General features: G+C 40.4%; 1 protein-coding gene across 1 annotated transcript in view; it reads left to right on the top strand.

Moving 5' to 3' along the window:
* The first annotated feature begins 6,752 nt into the window (after positions 1–6,752).
* The window catches only part of SEMA6D (semaphorin 6D), a 150,235-nt gene continuing 139,181 nt past the window's right edge, over positions 6,753–17,806 (top strand). The window contains exons 1-2 of the mRNA XM_068143793.1: positions 6,753–6,847; positions 15,618–15,698. The gene's annotated coding sequence lies outside the window, so the exon portion shown is untranslated. The remainder of the gene's footprint in view (positions 6,848–15,617; positions 15,699–17,806) is intronic.

Genomic DNA, 17,806 nt, shown 5'->3' with positions numbered 1-17,806 from the left:
TGCAGAGTAGTTGATGATTTTTTTTCCCCCTGAGTTCTATTGATTCTATTGTCAGAACTGATTCTAAGCTGAAGATAGGTAAGGGTTAATGAATGTCTTTATTACAAATTTGTAATCCCACTGTCTGCACAGCAGTTTTGTTAATTTGTACTGATGACTGAAAGATTTGCAAACTAGCTGCTAAATATCAGGAAAAAAAACCAAACCACAAAACTATGCATCATAAAGGTCAGCAGATTAATTGACAGACGCTGCAGTTTTGGGTGTTTGTTATAAAGCTATTGTATTAGCAAGCATAGAAAATAAAGATGTCAGAGACATCAGTTTAGCACCACATTTCTACTTCAAGCAGTTGTTATACTACTAGTGTATATGTCAAGTGGGTTTTCTCTGAATACTTGTCAGCAGCATCCCTGAGGGACACATTCAATCCTATGGACTTGCTGCATCAGATAGGAAACGCAGAAGGCCAAGCATGTCTCCTGGGTGTTGGCAGCTCTCACCTCTCTCCCTCTCCAGGCCTTTTACTGCCTGTGTCAAGACTCAAAAAAAATCCATTGCTCTACCATGCAACTTCTCTCTCTTAATCAGCATTCATTTACTATATCAAGTGTATTCAGGTTTATGTATTTTTTCCCTTTGCTAAGTCTCGTTAGATCTGTGATAGTATAACCAAGGCTACAAACCTTGTCCTTTCAAAATGACTGTGTCAATTCCAATCAGATGCTGTATGTATCTCTGGTTCTTGGAAGGAACATGTGTCCCTGGTAGCTGAAGAGCACGTTTACCTGCTCGGCAGCAGACATGTAGAACACCCCTACTGGTCTCTCAGGAGTCAAAGATATAATCATAGGCTTTTTGCCTTGTGAAAATCCTCCATCTGCGCTAGCAAACTCTGCGTCAGTATGGCTGAGAAATCTTCATCAGAGGAGGTAAAGAACAGCTGATTTTCAGACACACACCCTTCTGAGGAACTCCCCTTCTGGGGCAGGATTCCTCTCCTCACATTCTCATCCTACTGCTGAGTCTCTGTCCCAAATCATTCCTGTGGACTGGTGCACACTGCAGGTCTAGGAACTGTCACTGCACCTTCTGCTGTGAAACAGTAACTGCTACTGGCACAGAGATATCATAGACCCTTAGAGAGATAATTCACTACTGCAGTCATCTTCCATGTTAGCCTGCAGATGAGAAGTCACAACACTGGCAGACGTGTTCCCTGCTCAAAAACCTGATCTCATGCGCTGCTCTGTCAGTCTTGCCTCTGATGCCAGGGTTGCATGTCCTGGACTAGCAGATTCACATACTGACACAGGAATTGATGATGGTGCATTGTACGTTCTCTCCATCTGCTTACCCTATCCAAGAGCAATGAGTTCTCTGTTGCACTTACAAGTGAGCTGGTTTTGACAGCTATCGCAGATTAAAAAAAAACCCAAAACAAACAAACAAACCCAAATTAAAAAAAAATAGATTACTATAATGGAGCTTTAATGTTTTTCTTCTTTGAACTGGTGTAGTTTCTGTGTTTACTGACAGAATCATAGTACATGAGACAAGAGAAAGCAGTGTCCCTCACCAGGGACTTGTTCATCTCAGTGCCTCTAATACAGCAAAGTTCCTACACCTGGAAGGTATTAGGATACTGTGAAACCTCCGTGAAGTTGCTGCTGGTTTTGATGAAGAGGTGCTCCTGTCAGTGTGTGCACCATTTTATACCTTTCTAATTACCAGTAGTAGGATGTGTGTGGGGACAGTTACTCAAGAGGTAGGGCGCAGTTATTCACAGTAACTTGTAATTTCTGCAAGAGGTACTGGCCAGATGCATGTAGCATAGGGGCTTGGCACATAAAATTCTGCAGCTCAAAAGAGAAGTAGGTTGACAGAGACACTGGTTAAGTGTTTCACCCTTTGTGCTCTCAGGAGACAAAGAGCCTTGGGGTATGGCAGGTCACATGTCTCTGGGTTCCAGCACAAGAGACTAAGGCATGTATATTTGAGTAACAGCAGGACAGAAGAGCAGCTTGTCATTTTAATGCTTTTCCTTAAGCAGGGAAAAGAAAGAGCCAGTTTTGGGGAGATTATTCTTTATAAAAGTAAATACCAGGTTGCCCATGAGGCCCAAGTCTCCTGTGTGTTTCATAGTTTCATAGTTTCATTCAGGGTTGGAAGGGACCACAAGGATCATATAGTTCCAACCCCCCTGCCATGGGCAGGGACACCCCACACTAGATCAGGCTGGCCAGAGCCTCATCCAGCCTGCTCTTAAACACCCCCAGGGACGGGGCCTCGACCACCTCCCTGGACAACACATTCCAGGGATTCACCATTCTCATGGTGAAGAACCTCCTCCTCACATCTAGCCTGAATCTCCCCACCTCCAGCTTCATTCCATTCCCCCTAGTCCTATCACTACCTGAGATCCTGAGAAGTCCCTCCCCAGCCTTCCTGTAGGCCCCCTTCAGATACTGGAAGGCCACAATTAGGTCGCCTCGGAGCCTTCTCTTCTGCAGACTGAACAGCCCCAACTCCCTCAGTCTGTCCTCATAGGAGAGGTGCTGCAGCCCTCTGATCATCCTTGTGGCCCTTCTCTGGACACGTTCCAGCACCTCCACATCCCTGAAGAAATGTTCATGACACCACTGTACTGGGTGAGGGTGGTGAGGTGTAAGCAGTGGCAGGGCTGCAGGAGCCGCCTCTGTGAGGAACAGCCAGGGCTGCCCTGAGCCGGACACAGCTGGTTCCCACAAGCTTCCCAACAGCGCCAGTGCAGGGCAGGGCTGAGCCAAGCAGTGGCACCCAGGGTGGTGCCTCTGTGGAAAGGAGAGGGCAAAGCCCCACAGAGACAGCGGGGTACAAGAAGCAGCCCTGCCGTCCTCCCAGGTCAGGAAGAGAGAAAGAGCTTCAGGCACCGGAGCAGGAATTCTCCTGCAGGCCCTGGTGGGCCCATGCTGGAGCATCTTCAGGGACTGTACCCATCGAGGTTGGTTTCTCAGGAACTGATTCTATTTTAATTAGCAAGAAATGAAATTAATTTTCCCCAAGTCAAGTGTGTTCTGCCTGTGCGGGTAATTTTTAAGTGGTGTCCCTGTCTTTATCTCAAACCATAAGCTTTTCCATCTTATTTTCTCCCTCATGCTGTTGAGGTGGGGAATGAGGGAGTGGCTGGGTGGACAACTGCTAGTCAGGCAAGGTCAACCCACAACTACTTTGTTGTAGGGCTGACTTTGCATCAAAATATGTCCACAGTTTCTGCTTACCCTGCAGAGAGTATTCTATGTCTTCATTCAGTGCAACACAAAGATTAGTACAACTGGAGCATCCTTATGCTGCTGAACTGCTTTGGGGTGAGGAACCACAAGGGGAACTGCTGCCTGCCTACTGTAGCTGCAGTTTGCATAGAGGAATGAGTCTGTCATGTTGGCTGCAGTCTTTGAGGGAAATTGCTGTGTTTGGATCTAGGTCTGCTCGGTAAGAGATCAAACCGCAGAATGTCTGGGAATAACACTGTCAGACAAGGGTTTAACAACAAGCTGGCTTTTGTCTGGTGTACTTGAAATGGAGTCAGGGGCTACCAGAGATAAAAGCAAAAGCTGTTGTATTTGAAGAGCCGCATTTATGTGTGCTAACAACATATCTTCTCTATGATTGGTGCTGAGGGAGACTTGCAAGATACACTAATGGTTTTCACCAGCACTCCCCTTTCTTGGTCCAAATGAGTTCATTGGTAACTCTTCAGCACAATACCCATTTGCTGAAGCTGAGAGGTGACTATTCACAAGGCTGAAATTCACCCTTGTGCAACACCTAAGAGGAATGTGATGCCTCTCTTCACAGAGGTGATCTGAACCCTTGAGGAATAACAGCTTCACAGATGATGCCAAACAGCTTTGATTTTTTTTAGACCATACAGTTACACAGAAGCAAAGTAGTTAGAAACTGAGAAACGAAAATATCAAGCTATGGGCATGGTTGTGACATGAAGAAGTAGCTAAATATTGCTGTTACATACATGAGATACAACTTCCTGATGACTTAATAACATAATCACATATTAATAAATATTTTGAGGAGCATTACAATGTTGTTTGTCACTTACAGGCTTCTAACAGCTCCCTAGGTTTAAGACAGCTATTTAGTTGAACAGATATTCCTCACTTAGGCCCCAATTCAGATCAGTATTAGAGCTGTGTTGCAGATATTACATGTGCAATTGCATCTGTGTAAGTAGGGGAATGCCTGCTCTGCATGTGTTTCCTGTTTGATTTGCATGGAAAAAATGTAGGAATTAGAAAACCTGTGAAAGCATTAAACTTTATCATTCATGCAAGACATCTCAGATGTCTTAATTCATGTATTCTTGACAGATAAATTTGATTAATTTTTTTAATGTCAGACTGAATCATATAAACAAGGTGATTTATTAAGTAGATCTTTGCATATTTTAATGAAATTAGTATCAGTAGACAAAAATATCACCTACCTTTGAATAACTTACTCTCTTAAAATAATGTTCATTTTCAAAAGAGAAGTGGAATAGTAAGAGACATGATGTTAGAAGTTAGTAGACGCTAGAATACCTTTTATTTCAGTAATGGTAGCCTTTTCCTGTTCCCCTATTTAAAATGGTGGAATTAGATTACTAATGTCCCTCAAAGGATACTTAAACTAATCAGGAAATATCTGAAAGAGCTTCTCTTCTCCCAAAAGGGCCTGATAGGGTTGTCCCATCTGCCATGTATTATTTGCAATAGCAAAAAAGCTTCTAGGACTACTTAATGAGAAAGGATAATGGAATCATATATATTAATGGTCAAAGCCTGAGTAAGAGCTGATGCCCCCTAAAACAAGTTCTGAATGTGTCCTTTGGGAAACATTTGCTGCACAGCCCTTTTTGTTTTGTTTTAAATGTAAAAGGAAAATGTACTAGGCAATACCACGTCCAACATTAAGGGGCTCACGTGCACTTGTCAGGTAGCGAAGGCCAAATCCCGAGACCTAGGATACCTACAAGTGTCTACCGGTTTCATTTAAGGCAGAAGGTTTCATTCCAGCTACATAACCAGTTCTGATCTCCTTGTGTATCATAAATCACTGCATTCCACTTGGTCAGAGTAACATGAGTTTTAATGGGTTTTCTTTAAGTGAAACAAATTGCTAAACCATACCAAATCCAATTTGCTGGTGAATGCACTAGTCCTCCTAGCAGTCTCTAATGGTTGATGTTTAAAAACAAAAATACAAACAACCAAACAAATCTGTATTCTAAACTTTCATTTCCCTCATTTCAGATGATAGCAATTAGTTCTTGTTATCCCTTTCTTCGTGGTATTAAAGAACCTTTTTGTAACAAGTACTCTCTCAGTTATGGTCGCTCCTCAATCTTCTTTTGTATAAACTTAACAGACAGAGCTCTTGGAACTTTGGTAGCCTAAGACCTTTCCTCCAGTTCTCAAAACATTTCTCTGGTTCTCCTTTTGACTTCCTGATGAGTTGGGGTTTCTTAACAATGAATTCCTGTTCTATAAGAGATAAAATATCTAGTGCTATTTTTCTGAAAGCAGTCACTATGACAGGCTGAGGGAGCTGGGGTTGTTCAGCCTGGAGAAGAGAAGGCTCCAGGGAGACCTAACTGACAGTTTCCAGTACCTGAAGTGGGTCTACAAGAATTTTGGAGAGGGACTCTTTATGAAGGCCTGCAGTGATAGCAGGAGGGGCAATGGTTTTAAATTATAGGAGAATAGATGTAGCTTGGTTGTTAGGAAAAAGTTCTTTACAGTGAGGGTGGTTGAGCACTGGAACAGATTGTCCAGAGAGGTGGTTGAGGCCCCATCCCTGGAGATATCCAAGGTGAGGCTTGGCAGGCCTCTGGGTAACTCAATCCAGTTGAGGTTGTCCCTGCTGACTTCAGATGGGTTAGACTAGATGACCTTTAGATGTCCCTTCCAACCCAGGTGATTCTATGATTATAGAGAGTTTTACATAAGGGATTCAAAAATTATTAAGAAATAATATCTGGATATTGAGCAGTGAAATTATGTATTTTATTAGAGGTTTCACAAACTGTATTTTTTTATTTCCCTGTTTGAAACATAAATCAAAAGACTTGTGCCCTTACTGAATATAACAAATGAGCATCCTCTTACAAAGGAAGTCACAGTAAAGCTTGGTATCAGAAACAGGGAAACAGTGGAACTGTGCAGAGCACTTCCATGTCACAAAGCCCTCCCTGTCTGTGGGTGTCCTTGCCCCTGTGCAGAAAGTCCTGTCATGGTAACTATAGTTGTGAGGTATGTCCAAAACCATGCTGCTACTCTCCCTTTATAATCTGTAGTAGGTGCCAAGGTTTTCTTTTGCAGTTTCTCCTTCAGTCCTTTGGTGATGGGCTAGGTGAAATATGGCAAAGATCTTTTTGTTGTCTTTTTTCATGTTTTGTTTCCCAGGCCAGCAGGGGACAATTCATTTTCACTGTCTTGCAAATGTCACATCTATCTGCTGCTTTGTGTAGCAACTTTCAATATTTACATAAATAAATAGCTTTCAGCATCCTTGAAGCCACAACAATGTACAAACATGTTTAAAATTGATGAATTCAAAATTATATTTGACTACCCTGTGGTGAATAAAGAATTAAAGGAGTGAAAATACTGTTAATTATTTCAGTGTAACATCTTTGTAATTAGGATGACGGGTTGACCTGGTATATTTTTGTTTTTATTTTCAGTATGAACTTCTCCTGAAGAAGTCTGAATTAGGAAGAATACAATCAAGCAGAGTATTTTGCATACTGATATTCCCTAGCAGGTAGTTCAAAGGTTTTCAGGAGAAAGCTTGGATATGTATGGAGGTAAGAGAAGGTAAAAGCTTTTGCTTACAGTACAAAAAAAAAAGTGTCAGCAGCACTGCAGAAGATCTACATGTACATCTTCCTTCCTTTCTCTCTTTAGTTCTACCTTCTTTCACACAATTTCCACTAAAGTGTGTATTAATTTCATTAAGAAAGGTAGATTTGGATTCTAGCTCATGTTTCCTTGACTGCAAATACATATGGAGAAAATCTGATAAAACATAGTTTTAAGGTTCTCAGTTATGATCAGGCACTGGTAGTTGATCCTGATGATTATCCTGTGGCTGCCTACTGTTATATGAGAGATCTGACCCATCTGCCACAAGAGTGCTACAGCATTCCCGGTTATGTGGTAGCCTTGGTCATAGTGTAATCCTGATGAGCCAGGATGTGAGTGTGCATATACAGGGAATTTGGCTTCTGTTGCAGCCTAAGATTTTCTGTATACCTCCCTGTTTCTTTGGTTGAAGCAGATCCATCCATCTGTAAAGACAGTGGAGGAAGCCATCAAGAGGTATCCTGGACTTCTGTAGTGGTTTATTGTCACAAAGTGATTAGTCAAGGTACTTGATTCTTACTCCAAACCTGTTGTGATTGTATTTGGTAATGTCTAGGTACCTTCATATTTGCATGTGGAGGACAAGAAACTTAAAACCATACACATAAAGATACAATACAGGTAGCAGTAAAGCTTTCTTACTGGGGGAAATATCCACAGCTACCTGATCATAGCACTTGTCTCTTTTCCTTCTGCCTTTCCAGTATCTATCTGTTGGTTTTTTTGGTCTGTTCTTTACAAGGTTAATTTAATAGACAATGAATTTAATGGTGCTCAGAAGGCACCTGTCACATATGGACACTACTAAGTGTAACACACAAGGATCATAATCATCCCTAGAACTTGAAATTATGTGTTAGTAAGCGTGAAGCCTGTAGAATCCCAGTTCCTCTGAAATCTGTCAGTTTTCTGTAAAATGGAATGGAAGTGAATGCCTGGCTATGAAAATGAATAGATGTCTAATACAGAAATTATTTCAAGGATATGAAAAAAAAGTCCGAAAATCCCCACCTGTTTACATGTCCACTTTAGCAAGACTCTTTTATTTAGACTCCTGATATTTTATAGGTGCTATATAGATAATAAAACGCAAGCATGTGTGAGCCATATTATGTGTTTGCTGGTAATTATTAGCAGTTACTTTCTAATTATACAGAGCCCTTTACTTAAGCACTTTATAAAAATAAAGATCTCTGAAGAAAAAAAACCTGGAAAGGTATCAGAAGGCATAGCTACCTTGTTCTGCAAGTCCAGCCTTTAACATAATGTGCAAAGCATTGGATCAAAAGCAGTATGTACCACAGGTCAGCTGTGCTCACTAATCACTGCCTCAACAAAAGAGATTGACTTTGTTGCTAGCTGGCTGCAGTAAGAATAGTAAATCACTTCATAGATTTCATTCAGTTCTCAGCTTGATCACTACTACTTCACCTTTCCTTTGAAAAACGGTAATGCTCTTTGCTTTGTCCAGGAAACAGAAAGTGTTCATGGAACCTCCTAACTATTTGTTTTAAGTGAATAAGCAATGCTGCTTATGCCCACTGGCTCCTGAAATGAAGCACTGGCAAAGCATGGTGCTTGCAAGGAATGTTTATACTGAAAAGGGGTGGAGGGTGTTTGGTTTTTTGATGTTTGGTTGGGGTTTTTTTTTAGCCTGTGACAGATGATTGTTCTGGTTTACGCATTACAGTTTCTATACTTTGTTATCTGTGAAGCCTGCCATAATGTAACTTTTCAGTGGAGCTGCAGGAAGGCATCTTGTGAAAGATGAGCCTCCTGGGATATTGATTGCATTACCATGCTAAACAAAATTGCTGTTAACAAAAATGTTTAGACAAATCTCCATAGAAAAGGATAACATTCATTCAAATGCATTTTCAAAGGGAATCTTCTGAAATGGAGGAAGTACCTAAATATGCCTTTGAAATAACTAAGTATGCAGATGGAAGATGAAAGTGTTTGTTGGCATACTGGTTTGCTTTCAAGCTGTAGAGTTTTAATGTTTTTTAAGAAAGAAAGTGATGCCCCAAATACTGACATCAGTATGTCTCTGTACCAAAGGAAAATCTTTCTGTCTAGAGCTAGGTTTGGAAAGATATACTTGGAGGAAAAATTGGGCCTACAGCAAAGAACTGTCAAGCTAGGGCTGTGGGACAGATGGCTCCTGTGGGAGGGGCATAGAGATGCAGTCATTTTCACGTTGGAGCAAATACCTTTCTCTGTTAACTTTGTTGGTTTGGGCTTATGTCTTAGAAGAGGAAAACGCTGCCCCAAAGGTGAGCTACAAACAGTTAGGTCTGTAACACCAAGTTCTGTAGCTACTGGTACATCCTTTTGTGGCCAGTCACTGGATTGAAAAAAGAGTTTAAATGCTTTGATTGTGGGTGTTTCTTCTCTCCCTCTTAACATAATAATTAGTGTGTTATAATTTGAATGTGATTATTATAATCTAATTATGTGATCTGACTATCATGTAAAGAGGAAGAAGTGGCTTTAATTCAGAAGTATTCCAACTTGCAAAATGTTTTTTGGAAGGTACTGGATCCTTGCCTGCATAAATATTTCAGATCCTGTTACACGTACCACTATAAAGCAATGAAATCAAAGGTTTATGATAGTCCTTTTTACATCAGTCGCAAGGAAAATAAAAGTACAACAAACACACTGTTAATTTAAGCCAGAGTTTCCCAAACTATGTTACACATACAACTGCATTTAAATGAGTGTGTTGTAGACATGCAATTAAGTTGGTTGTGCTGCAGCTAATGAAATACAAGTATTGGTTTTCATGTACACCCTCCTGAGCGCTGAAACTTTAATATATTATTGTGCTTAAGGCAAGGTCTTGAAATATGGAGGGAGATGTTATTGCCTGTTAGCCTCAAAAGTAGGAAAGCATAATACTGCTATAAAATGCTAAGGATATTTTGATAAAGAGGTGATAAAAGAAAAGCTGTTCAATTAGCTATTACTTTAAATGCTAAATTATAGCATAATCCTCTTCCAAAATAAGCAAGTAATAGCCATTCATAAAAGTGTCACATGTCATTATTATTATTATTGGAATTTTCATGCTTATTGAAATCAGCATACTCTTCATAGATTAGCTCTCTAAACTGTTTCTAGAGATAGTGTTTTTTAGAGTATCGAGGGTTACGGTCACTGATTTTAATGTCAAAGAACAGCATTTCAGGAGTTTTCTCTATTAAGGAGGTTTCTCTGCCTACTTGTTTTAGTATACATTCAGGATCCTGAGTGATTGACCTATGATTTGCATTACATTTCTGTATTTGGTAGTCACGTGGTCTGAAGTCTGCATCCTTTTGCAATAGAGGCTAGGTAGAGACGACAGCTAAACAAGCTGCTGTATTTTGGAGAGTGATAATTCTTGGAGAATGGGGGAAAGTTATGTTGTGGAAGAGACAACTAGTTCTTGAATGAAAAAGAATACAGCTTCCAATAGGTTCAGTTGTACCTGGCCTGGGGTATTAGCTGCTTCGTGCTGACAGAGAGCATAGAAGAGAACTTGGGCGTGTATCTGTATTCAATGAACCAAATGGTGTAATCTTTTTATGTGGCAATGAATAAACATGTGTGTATTTATATATGTCTATATAGATATATAGTAAGAAAGATATGCTTCTATTAATGCTTTTTAAGAATAAAGTGGAACACAAGTGCATAGGATTTTCACAGGTATGTCAAAATGAATATTCAGACTGTAATTCTTATAGTTTCTTGGGAATCACAAATAATTTCAGCCTAATAAAATCATTCCCAAGGAAAGAAAATCATCCTGGCAGGACAGAGGCAGACCTGCGCCTTCCTCTGTTCTGCAGACCTAGGCTCCTCTCCTGCTGTAGTAAGGTGTAGGGGTGCTGAGGCAAATAGCTGCTGTGTGAAGCCCTGTACCTCACGGATGTTACGTTCAGGGGAGTCCAGATGTTTAAAGTCTGTGTCTGAAAATCATCCCTTTTTTCCCTGGAGAGGAGATAAACCATAGCCAATAAAAACTTTATCTGAAGGGAAATGGGGGACTTACTACTCTCTGGATGGGAAGAAAAAGTAATCTATAAAATGTTTCCATGGTAGTGCTTTTCTATCTCTCTTCTAGGCCTTCAGAATATTCCAGTTTAGTAATAGCTATTATCTGCTTCTGCTTCTACTTCTTCATTTCTTCAACTAATATGCGTTGAAAGTGTTCACTTATCCACCTGGGCTCAATGGAGCTTTATACACCATATGTATTCCTGCTAAAGGCTGAACTTATTTTTATATTACTTCAGGTTTTCAATTAACCTTGCTTCCACAAGCACTGAGAGCAGTTTAGTGCTAAACAGAACTCACATCTCCTCATATCTCCTCTTCCCTTTCCCCTTCCCCTTCCCCCCCCCGCCACCTCCAAGCTGAAAATGTAGCTTTTCTGTGCCATGTGAAACCTTCTTTGAGATAGGATTTACAACATTTCTAGGAAATAACACCGGTGGTAATTTTCCACTGTTTTGCTCCGCTCTTGGACATAGTAGCAGGTGTGGCTACACTAAGCTGCATTCCTTCTTAGTAAAGTATGAACATGACATTTTATTCAAGGTGGGTAGGTAGATGTATCTTCTTAATGTACATGTATACAATTAAAGGAATAAAAATTATTACTATTTTGGATGATTTTGTACAATGTGCTTACATGGAAACAGCTGAAATGTCCAGGGAGGTGGTTGAGGCCGCATCCCTGGAGGTGTTTAAGCCCAGGCTGGATGAGGCTCTGGCCAGCCTGATCTAGTGTGGGGTGTCCCTGCCCGTGGGAGGGAGGTTGGAACTAGATGATCCTTGTGGTCCCTTCCAACCCTGACTGATACTATGATACTATGGAAAGTAGATTCATAAAGGGGAGCAAAAATGGCAAGAAGTCCTGTTCTAAAATGTATTTGGTGCTTCTGTTGTGTTACACAAATATCTTACACAGACTAATATAATGGGTGTGTAAATTAATGAGTACTTTTTAGTAATACATTCAATCAGCTTGACTACAGCAAAATGTAAAATCAAGCACTGGGTTCATAGAGAATTTTAGGGCATTAATTCAGTCATGTTGCTCTTTTTCATCTCTAAAATATTGAAAGTGCTTGTCAATGTTTGGTTAAGATGAATGTTTCTCTTGATAAGGCCTTTCTCCTTGTTGTGTGTGATACCACCTGTGACATATTACTTAGCAAGCTGAAATCATGGGCACCATCACAGACTCTTGTGATTTACAATATAAGTTTACTCCTTAGGGAATCACAAGTTCTGTCCTCTCTGCTATCTGAAGGCACATTTGGATGGAAGTTGAGAATATCTTTCATGAACCTTTTTAACTTGGTATTTTTAATTATTTTTCTTATTCTTTCTCCTTTAGTCTGAACTCCTGACTTTGTCAAAACAGTGTACGGTTTCATCTGAGTCATAATAAGAAAATATCTTTGGCCAAAAAAGTCTATTCTCAGTGCCTTACAACAGTTCACTTTCACTAAGGTTTCTAGGCCATAAGTGTTCATATTATTCCCAAGCTCTCCTTGCTTCCCAGGACTATAAAATGTCCTTATGTAAATGATAAGGTTAGCTTTCTCAGATGTTGTATCAGCCATTTGCTTGCCAATGCTTTGAGGGGCTTGCTGCTGCCTCAGCTCTGAAACTATATCGGCTGAAATCCTTCTGCATTACCAGAAATGTGATAAGATTTCTAGCATGCATCTTTCTATCCCTAGAATGGACTTGACTGTGAAGGAAATGCAAATTTGAACCCAAATTATCAAATGTTGATGTCTTCACTCTGAAACCTGTCCAGCAAACGCAAAGTATTTCATACGTTTTTCTTCAAAGTACAAATCCTAGGATTTTTCTGAGATAAAAGCATAGTGGGACAAATATGCCTGCATCCTGTAGCCAGTTCAGGTATTGTGTCTGAATGTAAACTGGGTGTTCAGAGACCTTTTGTGAATCTGCAGGAATTTTCAAAGTGCTGCAGCTTCATAGAAAATTAAACCCATCCACATGTCAAGGTCTATTCATCTGTGACAGACACCATGAGAGTTTTAAACAGGCTCATTTATGACTTGGTCTAGCAAGGGTAGAAAATGCCAGTGACTTCTTTATTGTCTCTCCTCCCTTGCTCTTGCACAAAAGCAAGTGATGTTCCTCAGTTGATTGAGTTCTGTCCAATCAGAGAACCAGTACTCCAGCTGTGACCATGTAAACCCATTAGGTGTCTCAGTATATATTTAACTTTGATAATCTTGCTGTAATCCTTTCCTCTTTTGGTTTCCATGATGCTGTCCTTTCCTCCAAGTGCTCTTTGGTGAATCTGCCTTATCTAGTCTCCAGCTGCAGAACAGGAAAGTCAGGTTTTTACTTCCTAGTTTATCCATGATGTGTATCACACAAAAGCACAAATTTCAGCTGCCATGTTCATGAGGCTGTTTAGGGACTATGTGGACCTCTGTACTTCAAGCCTGCCTCTTCCAACTCAAACTAAAATCTAAGTCTCTTCCTGTTCAAACATTGCAGTGGTGTCTCAAGACAACATTGCCAAAACCCTTTTCCTTACTCTTTCTGCAGAGACTCTCAGGCATCCTTTCTCTTAGCATGTAAACAGCAGCTTCAACCTCAGTTTGAGTCAGTGTCCATTTTGTCCTCAATTTTCAAGCCAGCACCTTCATGCTTTCTCCCATCAAAACTCTTGAGACATTTCTGCACAATTGATTCTTTAAATCTCTCCTCAAAATGTGCCTTAGCTAGGCTGTCTACAAAAAATACTGCTTGTCGTAATGGCTGTTATCTTCTTTTTATCCTCTTACTTCATACTGACCTTTTGTCCTCAATCCACTGTGTAAATTCTTAGAAGTTTTTTGTACTGTGCATTTAGATAGGGCTAGTACTGTGAAGTTCTGGTCCAGGAGTAGAACTCAGAAGTGCTATGGTAGAGTAAACAGCACTGAAGGGAACAGCAAAGGCCAGGAGGACTTGGAAGTCATGGCTGTATCTCTTCAGAATGGGCCTGGCACACTATTCTAACCATTAATATTTTTTGCAAAAACACAGATATGGAAACTATGTCTATGGCCAGATGTGCACACAGAGAGCTGCCAAAACACAGTAGTGTGTGCTGTAAGCTGTGCTCTTTTCCCTAGTAATATATGCAGAGATGTTAGTCCTTACCTTGGAAAAAGTGAAACACTGAATAAACTCTGCAATCTGCAGCTACAGTTCTGGGGTGATTTAAAGGATTGTGAACTGATGCTTAACCAGCTAAGTCATTCCCTCCAGCACCCTTTTGTTGTTATCTCCCTCCAAAGATATTAAAAACACAGAAACCTTGGCCAGGTTGTAGTTGATCTAATTTATAAAACATTTTCTGGGTATTAAAAGCTAAGGCAATGCACTAGTCGTTTTTAAATTGTGTTAAATATAGTGTAAACTCCCAGAAAGAACCTTTCATTGAAGATTATTGCATGAAGATTTTAAGATTAAAGTGTCTAGATTAAAGATTAATGTGAAGTGCACTGGGAAATTGTTTGATGTATAGGGAGCTCTATAGTATATTAATTGTGCACTTTTCTAAACTGCTGGAGGGGATTAGACACCAAATTCTCTTACATGTCTTTGAAAATCTCACTCTGAGGTATTTGTTGTCATATAGCAAAACCAGTAATATTTTCATTGGGAGCTTGAGGAAAGAAGGAAATGAGCAATGTGGAGACCCTGTGTATTCATCTAGGGCTTGATGTTTGTTCCTTGCAGTTTCTCCCTGTTTTGAATTCACTCTGAGATTGTACACAGGCAACTTGGATTTGAGTGCTACAAATTCATAAAACTGATCTGTCCCAGGAACACTGCTCCACCTGCATATGTATTTCTTGTCATCCATTCCATTTCTCCTTTGCTTTCACTTCAAGGTAGTTTTCATAAACAGAAGTAATCTGAATAGCTTTTAAAATAGCCATGTAAATCTTAATGAAATATGCATTAATTAAAAGTAAAGAGCAAAAATATGTTCTACATGTATTTCAAAAAGTAATACTTTCACTGGAGTTTTTCTCAGTCTTTTATATATATCTATATGTATATATATGTATATAAAAATTTCAATACTTTAATGAAAGAAACATTTCACATGTGGTAGAAATTACAAGTTTGCTTCTCCCTGAAGTGCTGCAATACAAATAAACTGTTAAAAGCCAACTCTGAATGTTAGTTTTGAGATGTTAAGAGAGATAATTGTGTTCTAAAACTATTAGGAGGCAAAATTATTTGAACTTCAAAATCTCTTTGATCTGAAATGAACATGAACTGTGTGTGAGTGTATGCTTCATTAATTTGGGGTTGGCCAGTTGTGTGCATTTTTGTTTGTTTTGGGATTTTTCCATGAGATGTCTTTCTAATGCAGCTTATTAAAACTAATAATGCAACACTCCGTTATTTTTCCTGGTAAAATCTGTGGCACTGCCTTCATAAAAGGACAATTTCTCTCCAGAAAGTGTGCTCCGGGGATCAATATTCAGGTTCACAGTCACACGAAAAGTCAACATGCTAGTGTGCTGCATTCAGATCTATTTTAGTGGTCTTATCATTAAACCTGCAGTAGGCATTTGTAAATTAAGGCTTCCATGGGTACTGGGGAAGTGTGATTAAAAATAATCATCCGTCTGATGAATATTTTCCTCTGACTTTTGGCAGGACCACTCATCTGAATTTCTGCCAGGCGCTACAGGAGCACTGATGCCAGCAATTTAAGATTCTTCACGTTCAGTCTCAGTGGTAAGTTCTAAAGATGCCATAGTAAACCACATTAGAATATGACTGTTTTCTGTTATGCTACACAGATACTGAATCTGTGTGGAAAATGAATTATTTCCCCTTGAGCAATGCAAGGATAGAGAGATATAAGAACATATATTGATCTGCAAGAGATTGAGCTCAGGACACAAGTTCTGAGCAATTTTCATCAGCCTAAAATCAAGAAGGCCATTTTTATTGTCCTCTCTACTAATGTAACTGCTCTTGAAAGAGTTGACATGTTACATTTGAAGAATGTAACCATTTACAGAAGAATGGGGAGCAGGCTCCAATGAGAAAGTAAAATATACAAGAAGCAAATTAAGTAGTTTCTTCGTGCTGAAAACTGATCAGTAAATTTTAAAATTACAGATTATTTTCCCCTTAAATGCTGTCTTTGTTGTAACTAGTCTGATTGCTCAAACCTTGAGTCAGATTTTCAAATACTGCTGTGAAGGGATGTGATCTATCTGCATAGTAATGCTCTGAATTTCTGACGGAGAGAAAAATTCTCAGCTTTGATAAAAGAAAAAAGGAGAAGGGAACTGAGTCCTGCATTACTTTTGCATTGACTTGGAATACATACTCTAGAAAACTGTACTTGGGTAGTGTGGAGTAGTTCTTTAATAGGAAATCCTGTTGGTGTGTCAATGTTCAGCTTTGTGGGGAAGACCAAACTTTTAGGCTATAAAATTACCTGTGATGATATTTTAGTCAAACTTATTCTCACTGTTATGCCACATACCGTATTAAGTATGTTGGGACCCAGGGAGCTAGGAGGCCAGGGAATCATACAAAGGTTTGGGTTGGGAGGGACCTCTAAAGGTCATCTAGTCCAACCCCCCTTGCAATTAGCAGGGACATCCTCCACTAGATCAGGTTGCTCAGAGCCCTGTTGAGCTTGACCTTGAATACCTCCTTGGATGGATCCTCAACTACACCCCTGGGCAACCTGTTGCAGTGTTCCACCACCCTCATGGCAAAGAACTTGTTCCTAACATCTAATCTAAATCTACTCTAATTTCAAACCACTGTCCCTTGTCCTGTCACTACAAGTCCTAGTAAACAGCCCCTCTCCAGCATTCTTATAGGCCCTCATTAGGTACTGAAGGCTGCTATTAGGTCTCCTCAAAGCCTTCTCTTCTCCAGGCTGAACTACCCTTTCTCCCTCAGCCTGCTCTCATTGGAGAGGTGTTTCAGCTCCCTAATGCTCTTCATGGCTCTCCTCTGGACCCACTTCATCAGTTCCATGTCCTTCCTTTGTTGAGGACTCCAGAGCTGGACATAGTACTCCAGGTGAGGTCTCACCAGAGCAGAGTGGAGTGTTAGAATCCTCTCTCTCAATCTGCTGGCCACACTTCTTTTGATGCAGTCCAGGATGTGATTTGCCTTCTGGGCTGCAAGTGCACATTTTTGGCTCATGTCCAGCTTCTCATCCACTGGAACTGCCAAGTCCTTTTCTGCAGGGCTACTCTCTGTCACCTCATCTCCCATGCTGTACTGATAATGAGGATTGTTCTGACCCAAGTGCAGAACCCTGCACTTGGTCTTGTTGAGCTTCATGAGGTTCCCCTGGGCCCACCTCTCCAGCTTGTCTTGGTCCTTCTGGATGGTATCCTGTCCTGGCACCACTTGTCACCAGTCTACATCAGGACTTCAGGCCATTGACCACTACCCTCTGGATGCAACCATCCAGCTAATTCCTTATCCACTGAACAGTCCACCCATCAAAGCTATATCCCTCCAACTTGATGAGTAGGATATTGTGCGAGACCACATCAAAAGCCTTGCAGAAGTCCAGATAGGTGACATCTATAGGTCATCCCTTGTCCACTGATGTAGTCACTCCATCAGAGAAGGCCACCAGCTTCTTCAGGCAGGATTTGCCTTTGGTGAAGCCATCATCTCCCTGACCTCCATGTTCCTTATCAGAGCTTCTATGAGAATCTGCTCTATGATCTTCCCAGGCACAAAGGTGAGGCTGACAGGCCAGTAGCTCCCAGGAGCCTCCTTTCTACCCTTTTTAAAAATGAATGCCATGTGTCCCTTTTTCCAGTCACCAGGAACTTCACCTGACTGCCAGGACTTTT

The sequence above is a fragment of the Melanerpes formicivorus genome, unplaced genomic scaffold, assembly GCF_026170545.1.
Source record: "Melanerpes formicivorus ecotype bairdi unplaced genomic scaffold, bMelFor1.0.p_v2 SCAF_10, whole genome shotgun sequence".
NCBI lineage: Eukaryota > Metazoa > Chordata > Aves > Piciformes > Picidae > Melanerpes > Melanerpes formicivorus.
The sequence above is the reverse complement of the archived record's forward strand: the minus strand, read 5'-3'. Positions and strand labels throughout refer to the sequence as shown.